Below are 9633 nucleotides of genomic sequence, written 5' to 3'. Positions count from 1 at the left end.
AAGACTATGTCACAATTACACAAAAGAAACATGCACTTCACTCATTCTAGTGTGCTTGAAATACTTTAAAGGGGACTTGTAGGTTAAGATAAACAAACAAGTAATAAAGAAGCACAAAAGTATTCAAGCAAGAATTAAACAATTGTGAAATAGATATGAAGCAACGCCTAATTGACATGAAGTGGAAAACATGACAAGCATAGTCCACAAAGCTTAAAAAGCTCAAAAAGTGTCATTAGGTAAGTTTGTGATTCAATTTCACAATTCTCAATGTTGCATCAAATAGGTGATTTAAATAAAAATCAATCATCACAAATATCACCTAAAAAATGCATCAACTATATACAAATTGCCTAATAATAGATAATGAAATCAAAGTACATGGTGGCCGAAACATGCAATTTAGAAATCCAACAAGATTCATGAAGGCAATGTCATAAGTACTTGGTATGTACAAATATTCAACATGAAGAACTCAATACCAAGCAACAAGGTATAACCTCAATAAAGATATCCAACACTAAATAGCACTAACAATATCAACAATTCAGCAGCAATATCTCAACATAATCAACAAATCAACTCAATCATCCAACACTTAGCACCAAAATAGAAAATTAAACTAACTAACTAAACAAATAACTAACTAACTAACTAACTAAATAACTAACCCAAGATGAGTGTGATGGGTGATGAATGATAGTGGTAGATGGTGGTTTGAGAAGGGAAAGAGGAGGGGAGAGGAGAAAAGAAGGGAACAAATAGAGATAAGAGAAGTATAGTGGTGAGAAAACAAGGGCGTGCGTACGCACACAGGGCCGCGGTGCGTACGCACAAGGGGTCACGCATACGCGTGAGAGATGCGTGAGTGTGGTGCGTGCGAAAATGAGGATCGACGCGTACGCGTGCGGGACACAAACGCGTGAATGAGAGAAAATGCAGGGTGACGCGTACGCGTGAGGGACACGTGCGCGTCGATGGGCAAAATAAAAAGTGTTGTGCGTTCGCACTACGTGTGCAAATGCTGCGAACAGAGGCCTTGCATTGAAGTGTGCCCACGCACAGGCCTGTGCCCACGCACAAAAAGGCAAAAAAATTTTATGACAATGAAACGTCAAAAATTAATGCCTGATTAGCCATATGTGCGTACGGACACAGGTCCGTGGGTACGCATAAGAGGCAAAAAGAGGGGGATGCGAGCACACAAGGTGTGCGAACGCTCCCAACAGAGGGGGGCGTTAATGAGTGTGCGCACGGACAGGTGGGTGCATATGCACAGGATGCAAAATTCTATGCGTGCGCACATGCTCTGTTTTCTCTAAATATTTTAGTCCCTTAAGGCACCAAACTTGACATCCAAAATAGATTTTCCAACCCCAAAATTTATTCTACCGTAAAACTACAAGATCAACACAAAAATTCTACCAAACTAAGCTAACTAAAAGAAGCAAAAATTCAACAAACAAGTGCTAAAGGAGAGAGAGAGTTAGAAAGATGTTACCAAGCACTTTTATTTATTGTCTTTAAGTTAGACAATTGGGAGGGCCCTTGCTATGGTGGCTTGTGCTTGATTTTCCTGCCAATGCTTGAATTTGCAATGTCCTCCGGGATCCCAATCCTAACCATTAACAAAAATAAAAGACAACCAAAAAGCAAGCTATTTACATATTAACATATACACAATAGCCAATAATATAATACCACTGTAACTCCACAGCAATGGCACCAAAAACTTGATGAAGGCCTAAAGTGGGTTAGGAATTTTTCTCAAAATTCAATTGGCATTGCAAGTATAGTTCCCAACCCAACAATTGGCCAACAATCAAATTTAATTCAGAGGATCATCACAATTCAAAACCAATATAAACTGGGAGTTTTAAGTCCTAGGTCGTCTTCTCTAGGAGTTGCAATAAAATGTTTAATTATTGGCTACGATGGCAAGAAAGGCAAGTAATGTAAATAGTAAGAAAGTAAATAAACATGCAAGAAATTAAATGAAAGCAATTAAATTCAAATGCAATTAATCAAAGAAAAGGGAAATTCAAATGCATTAAAAACCTCTTGGCATGGATTGAGGGTCAAGGTTACCTATCCTAGCCATTGACCACAAACACATGATGATTATGAAGAGTTAATCCTACTTAGTCAATCCTACATCGAGGATAAGTCAAACAGGCATAATTGATTTCAATTCTCAATTCCTAGTCAACTCTATTAATGGGAGACTTAGTGTTAGAGGAAACCAAATCAACTAACTACTCTAATATATCAATCAAGAATAGACATCAATGACTCAAGGGTCACCAAAAGTCCTCAATTCCAAGCCAAGAGTGAGAAAAAACTAGGTAAATACTAAGCCAAGCATTTTATCAAACACTTGGTGTGCATCAAAATAGAAAAATATTAAATAGCATTAAAAATAAAATCTAACTACCAAAAGCAAGAAAATAATAATAACAACTAAAGGAAGCAACAATCAACATGAAAACATAAATTTGCATTAATTGAAATTAAAATTAACAAGAGTATCCATAAACATAAAAATGACAAAAATGGAAAATTAAGAAGAAGAACTAAGAGAACTAAGACAATAAAGCATAGAAACATAAATGAAACTACATGAGCATAAGAATTAAAAGCTAAAATTAAAGGGAAATTAAGTAAGAAAACCCTAATTCTAGAGAGAGGAGGAGTTTCTCTCTCTAGAAAACAAAGAGAAAGACATAGAAAAGCTAAACCTAATTGTTCCCCTTCATTCCTCTTCACTTTGGGTTGAAATAGCTTCAGAAATGAGTTTGACTAGGTTTTGGAGGCCCAGTATTCGCCCCCAGCAATTTGCAATTAATGAGCTCACGTGACACGGGTCACGCGTACGCGTGGGTCACGCGTACGCCTCACCTGGTGAAATTCATCCTTACGCGTACGTTTGGATCACGCGTACGCGTCGCCAAGCTCGCACTTGTGCGTGGGCACGCATCACTGTGCGCACGCACGGATGCAGAATCTTCCAAACTCCATTTCCTTCACGGTTTCTTTTCGTTTGCATGCTCTTCTTGTCACTTCTTCATCCCATACTTGCCTTGGAAACCTGAAATCACTTAACAAATACATCAAGGCACCAATGGGGTTAAAGTGAATAAAATTGACTAAATTAAGCACAAAAGATCATGTTTTCACTTTCAAGCACAATTTAGGAAGAAATTTCAAAAGCATGCTATTTAGATGAATAAATGTGGGTTTATATGATGAAATCTACTCAAATCAATCCAAAATATATCGTCCAATGTGGATTCATCAGTTATCAATTACCTCTAACCTCAATCATTTTCAACATAATCTCATCTTTACTCCCAATATTCAATTACTCGGTTCAGTATTCAATTCGGTAATTTCAATCACAAATAATAATCAATACGGGGTTAATTGCTAATTTTTACATACTCTGAACTACCAACAATCTCATTCATCCACATAGTCATAATTGGTGGACGAAATTGTGATTACACTTTGATTATGTAAAATTCATTGCTCTTTCTTTCCCTGGCAATGGCGCCAAAAACATGATGCCAATACCATGGTTCACAACTTCGCACAACTAACCAGCAAGTGCACTGGGTCGTCCAAGTAATACCTTACGTGAGTAAGGATCGAATCCCACGGAGATTGTTGGCTTGAAGCAAGCTATGGTTATCTTGTAAATCTCAGTCAGGTGGATAATAATTGATTATGGGGTTTTCGAAAATAGATACTAAACTAAGGATAGAAATACTTATGTAATTCATTGGCGAGAATTTCAGATAAGCGTGTAGAGGTGCTTTCGTTCCTCTGAACTTCTGCTTTCCTGCTGTCTTCATCAAATCAGTCTTACTCCTTTCTATGGCTGGCTTTATGTAAGGATGTCACCGGTGCCAATGGCTACTTTCAATCCTCTCGGGAAAATGGTCCAAATGCTCTGTCACAGCACGGCTAATCGTCTGGAGGCATCACCCTTGTCGTTGGTTGCATCCTATTCCTCTCTGTGAAAATGGTCTGATGCGCTGTCACTGCATGGCTAATCATCTTGGAGGTTCTCGATCATACTGGAATAGAATTTACTATCCTTTTGCGTCTGTCACTACGCCCAGCACTCGCGAGTTTGGAGTTCGTCACAGTCATTCAATCCCAGAGTCCTACTCGGAATATCACGGACAAGGTTTAGACTTTCCGGACTCTCATGAATGCCGCCATCAATCTAGCTTATACCACGAAGATTCTGATTAAGAGATCTAAGAGATACTCATTCAATCTGATGTAGAACGGAAGTGGTTGTCAGGCACGCGTTCATAGGGAATGATGATGATTTGTCACGTTCATCACATTTAGGTTGAAGTGCGAATGAATATCTTAGAAGCGAAACAAGATGAATTGAATAGAAAACAGTAGTACTTTGCATTAATCTTTGAGGAACAACAGAGATCCACACCTTAATCTATGGAGTGTAGAAACTCTACCGTTGAAAATACATAAGTGAAAGGTCCAGGCATGGCCGAATGCCCAGCTCCCAAAACGAGATCACAGGATCGAAATACAATCCAGGATGTCTAATACAATAGTAAAAAGTCCTATTTATAATAAACTAGCTACTAGGGTTTACAGAAGTAAGTAATTGATGCATAAATCCACTTCCGGGGCCCACTTGGTGTGTGCTTGGGCTGAGCTTGAATGTTACACGTGCAGAGGCTCTTTCTGGAGTTGAACGCCAGGTTGTAACATATTTCTGGCGTTCAACTCTGGTTTGTGACTTGTTTCTGGCGTTTAACTCCATACAGCAGCGTAGAACTGGCGTTCAACGCCCTTTTACGTCGTTTAAACTCGTTCAAAGTATGAACTATTATACATTTCTGGAAAGCCCTGGATGTCTACTTTCCAACGCAATTGGAAGGGCGCCATTTTGAGTTTTGTAGCTCCAGAAAATCTATTTTGAGTGTAGGGAGTTCAGAATCCAACAGCATCAGCAGTCCTTCTTCCACCTCTGAATCTGATTTTTGCTCAAGTCCCTCAATTTCAGCCAGAAAATACCTGAAATCACAGAAAAATTCACAAACTCATAGTAAAGTCCAGAAATGTGAATTTAACATAAAAACTAATGAAAACATCCCTAAAAGTAACTAGATCCTACTAAAAACATACTAAAAACAATGCCAAAAAGCGTATAAATTATCCGCTCATCACAACACCAAACTTAAATTGTTGCTTGTCCCTAAGCAACCGAAAATCAAATAGGATAAAAAAAAGAGAATATACTATAAATTCCAAACTATCAATGAAACATAGCTCCAATTAAATGAGCGGGACTTATAGCTTTTTGCCTCTTGAATAGTTTTGGCATCTCACTTTATCCATTGAAGTTCAGAATGATTGGCATCTATAGGAACTCAGAGTTCAGATAGTGTTATTGACTCTCCTAGTTCAGTATGATGATTCTTGAACACAGCTTCTTTATGAGTCTTGGCTGTGGCCCTAAGCACTTTGTTTTCCAGTATTACCACCGGATACATAAATGCCACAGACATATAATTGGGTGAACCTTTTCAGATTGTGACTCAGCTTTGCTCAAGTCCCCAATTAGAGGTGTCCAGGGTTCTTAAGCACACTCTTCTTTTGCTTTGGACCTTGACTTTAACCGCTCAGTCTCAAGTTTTCACTTGACACCTACACGCCACAAGCACATGGTTAGGGACAGCTTGGTTTAGCCGCTTAGACCAGGATTTTATTCCTTTAGGCCCTCCTATCCACTGATGCTCAAAGCCTTGGGATCCTTTTTATTTGCCCTTGCCTTTTGGTTTTAAGGGTTATTGGCTTTTTGCTCTTGCCTCTTGGTTTTAAGAGCTTTTGGCTTTTTCTACTTGCTTTTTTCTTTTTCTTTCTATTTTTTTCGCCCCTTTTTTTTTTCTGCAAGCTTTGTTCTTTGCTGCTTTTTCTTGCTTCAAGAGTCATTTTTATGATTTTTCAGATTATCAAATAACATGTTTCCTAGTCATCATTCTTTCAAGAGCCAACATATTTAACATTCTTAAACAACAACTTCAAAAGACATATGCACTGTTCAAGCATACATTCAGAAAACAAGAAGCATTGTCACCACATCAATATAATTAAACTAAGTTCAAGGATAAATTCGAAACTCATGTACTTCTTGTTCTTTTGAATTAAAACAGTTTTCATTTAAGAGAGGTGATGGATTCATAGGACATTCATAACTTTAAGACAAAGTTACTAACTACTAATGATCATGTAATGAAGACACAAACATAGATAAGCACTTAACATAGAAAACGAAAAACATAGAAAGTAAGAACAAGGAATGAGTCCACCTTAGTGATGGTGGTGTTTCCTTCTTGAGGAACCAATGATGTCCTTGAGCTCTTCTATGTCTCTTCCTTGTCTTTGTTGCTCCTCCCTCATTGCTTTTTGATCTTCTCTAATTTCATGAAGGATGATGGAGTGCTCTTGATGTTACACCCTTAGTTGTTCCATGTTGGAGCTTAGTTCTCCTAGGGAGGTGTTGATTTGCTCCCAATAGTTTTGTGGAGGAAAATGCATTTGAGGCATCTCCGGGATCTCATGGTGATGAGCTTCATGCGCCTCTTGAGCTCCATGAATGGGCTCTCTCTTGCTTGCTCCATCTTTTTCTTAGTGATGGGCTTGTCCTCTTTAATGAAGATATCTCCCTCTATGTCAATCCCAGCCGAATTGCATAGGTGGCAAATGAGGTAAGGAAAGGCTAACCTTGCCATAGTGGAGGACTTGTCAGCCACTTTGTAGAGTTATTGAGGTATAATCTCATGAACTTCCACCTCTTCTCCAATCATGATGCTATGGATCATGATGGCCCGGTCTATAGTAACTTCAGACCGGTTGCTAGTGGGAATGATTGAGCATTGAATGAACTCCAACCATCCTCTAGCTACAGGCTTAAGGTCCAGTCTTCTTAGTTGAACCGGTTTGCCTTTTGAGTCAATCTTCCATTGAGCTCCTTCTACACATATGTCCATGAGGACTTGGTCCAACCTTTGATCAAAGTTGACTCTCCTTGTGTAGGGGCGTGCGTTCTCTTCCATGTTTGGCAAGTTGAACGCCAACCTCACATTTTCCGGACTAAAATCTAAGTATTTCCCCCGAACCATGGTGAGATAATTCTTTGGGTTCGGGTTCTTACTTTGATCATGGTTCCTAGTGATCCATGCATTAGCATAGAACTCTTGAACCATTAGGATGCCGACTTGTTGGATGGGGTTTGTTAGAACTTCCCAACCTCTTCTTTGAATTTCATGTCGGATCTCCGGATACTCATTTCTTTTGAGTTTGAAAGGGACCTCGGGGATCACCTTCTTCTTGGCCACAACATCATAGAAGTGGTCTTGATGGGCTTTGGAGATGAACCTTTCCATCTCCCATGACTCGGAGGTGGAAGCTTTTATCTTCCCTTTTCCTTTTCTAGAGGATTCTCCGGTCTTAGGTGCCATCAATGGTAATGGAAAAACAAAAAGCTTATGCTTTTACCACACCAAACTTAGAATTTTGCTCGCCCTCGAGCAAGAGAAGAAAGAAAAGAGGAAGAAGAAGAAGAAGAAAAGATGGAGAAGAGGGAGGAGGTGTGTTTCGGCTAAGAAGAGAAGAGAGGGTTGTGTTGTGTGAAAATGAGGAAGAATGGAGGGCTATATATAGGGAAGGGAGGGGGTGAAGGTTCGGCCATTTAGGGTGGGTTTGGGTGGAAAATTGATTTTGAATTTTGAAGGTAGGTGGAGTTTATGAGGTAGGTTTATGGGGAAGAGTTAATGGATGTGAGTGGTGAGGAGGTGATGGGGAAGAGAGATTGAGGTGATTGGTGAAGGGTTTTGGGGAAGAGTGTTTATGGGATTGTGTGAAAGAGGGGTGAGAAGAAGTGAGTGGAGGTAGGTGGGGATCCTGTGGGGTCCACAGATCCTGAGGTGATCCTATGGGGTCCACAGATCCTGAGGTGTTCAAGGATTTACAACCTTGCACCAAATTAGGCATGTAAAATGCCCTTGCACACAACTCTGGGCGTTCAGCGCCAGGTTGGTGCTTGTTCTGGGCGTTGAACGCCCATTTGTAGCCTATTTCTGGCGTTGAACGCCAGAATCATGCTCGTTCTGGGCATTCAGCGCCAGCTCTCCTCTAGGGTGCATTTCTGGCGTTCAAACGCCCAGATGCTGCCTATTTCTGGCGTTCAGCGCCAGAACCATGCTCTGTTCTGGCGTTGAACGCCCAAAACATGCTTCTTACTGGCGTTTAAACGCCAGTAAGGTCTTCCTCCAGGGTGTGATTATTCTTCTGCTGTTTTTGATTCTGTTTTCAATTTTTATATTTTTTTTTACTCCACATGATCATGAACCTAATAAAACATGAAAAACAAAAATAAAATTAGATAATTAAACATTGGGTTGCCTCCCAACAAGCGCTTCTTTAATGTCAATAGCTTGATAGTGGGCTCTCATGGAGCCTCACAGATGTGCAGAGTTCTGTTGAGACCTCCCAACACCAAACTTAGAGTTTGGATATGGGGGTTTGACACCAAACTTAGAGTTTGGTTGTGGCCTCCCAACACCAAACTTAGAGTTTGACTGTGGGGGCTTCGTTTGACTCTGCTTTGAGAGAAGCTTTTTATGCTTCCTCTCCATGGATGCAGAGAGAGATCCTTGAGTTGTAAACACAAGGTTGTCCTCATTTATTTGAAGGATCAATTCTCCTCTATCCACATCAATCACAGCTCTTGCTGTGGCTAAGAAAGGTCTTCCTAGGATGATGGATTCATCCTCATCCTTCCCAGTATCTAGGACTATGAAATCAGTAGGGATGTAAAGGCCTTCAACCTTTACTAACACGTCCTCTACTTGTCCATAAGCCTATTTTCTTGAATTGTCTGCCATCTCTAATGAGATTTTAGCAGCTTGCACCCCAAAGATTCCCAGTTTCTCTATTACAGAGAGGGACATGAGGTTTATTCCTGAACCAAGGTCACACAGAGCCTTAAAGATCATGGTGCCTATGGTACAAGGTATTAAGAACTTTCCAGGATCCTGTTTCTTCTAAGGCAATATCAGTTGATCTAGATCACTCAGTTCATTGATGAGCAAGGGAGGTTCATCTTCCCAAGTCTCATTACCAAATAATTTGGCATTCAGCTTCATGATTGCACCAAGGTACTTGGCAACTTGCTCTTCAGTAACATCCTCATTCTCTTCAGAAGAAGAATACTCATCAGAGCTCATGAATGGCATAAGGAGGTTTAATGGAATCTCTATGGTCTCTAGATGAGTCTCAGATTCCTTTGGTTCCTCAGAGGGAAACTCCTTATTGATCACTGGACGTCCCAGGAGGTCTTCCTCACTGGGATTCACGTCCTCAACCTCCCTTACAGGTTCGGCCATGGTGCTTATGTCAATGGCCTTGCACTCTCCTTTTGGATTCTCTTCTGTATTGCTTGGGAGAGTACTAGGAGGGATTTCAGTGATCCTTTTACTCAGCTGGCCCACTTGTGCTTCCAAATTTCTAATGGAAGACCTTGTTTCATTCATGAAACTTATAGTGGCCTTGGATAGATCAGAGACTAAGTTTGCTAAATTAGAGGTA

This window comes from Arachis hypogaea, chromosome 19, assembly GCF_003086295.3.
Source record: "Arachis hypogaea cultivar Tifrunner chromosome 19, arahy.Tifrunner.gnm2.J5K5, whole genome shotgun sequence".
NCBI classification, from domain to species: domain Eukaryota; kingdom Viridiplantae; phylum Streptophyta; class Magnoliopsida; order Fabales; family Fabaceae; genus Arachis; species Arachis hypogaea.
The sequence above is the reverse complement of the archived record's forward strand: the minus strand, read 5'-3'. Positions refer to the sequence as shown.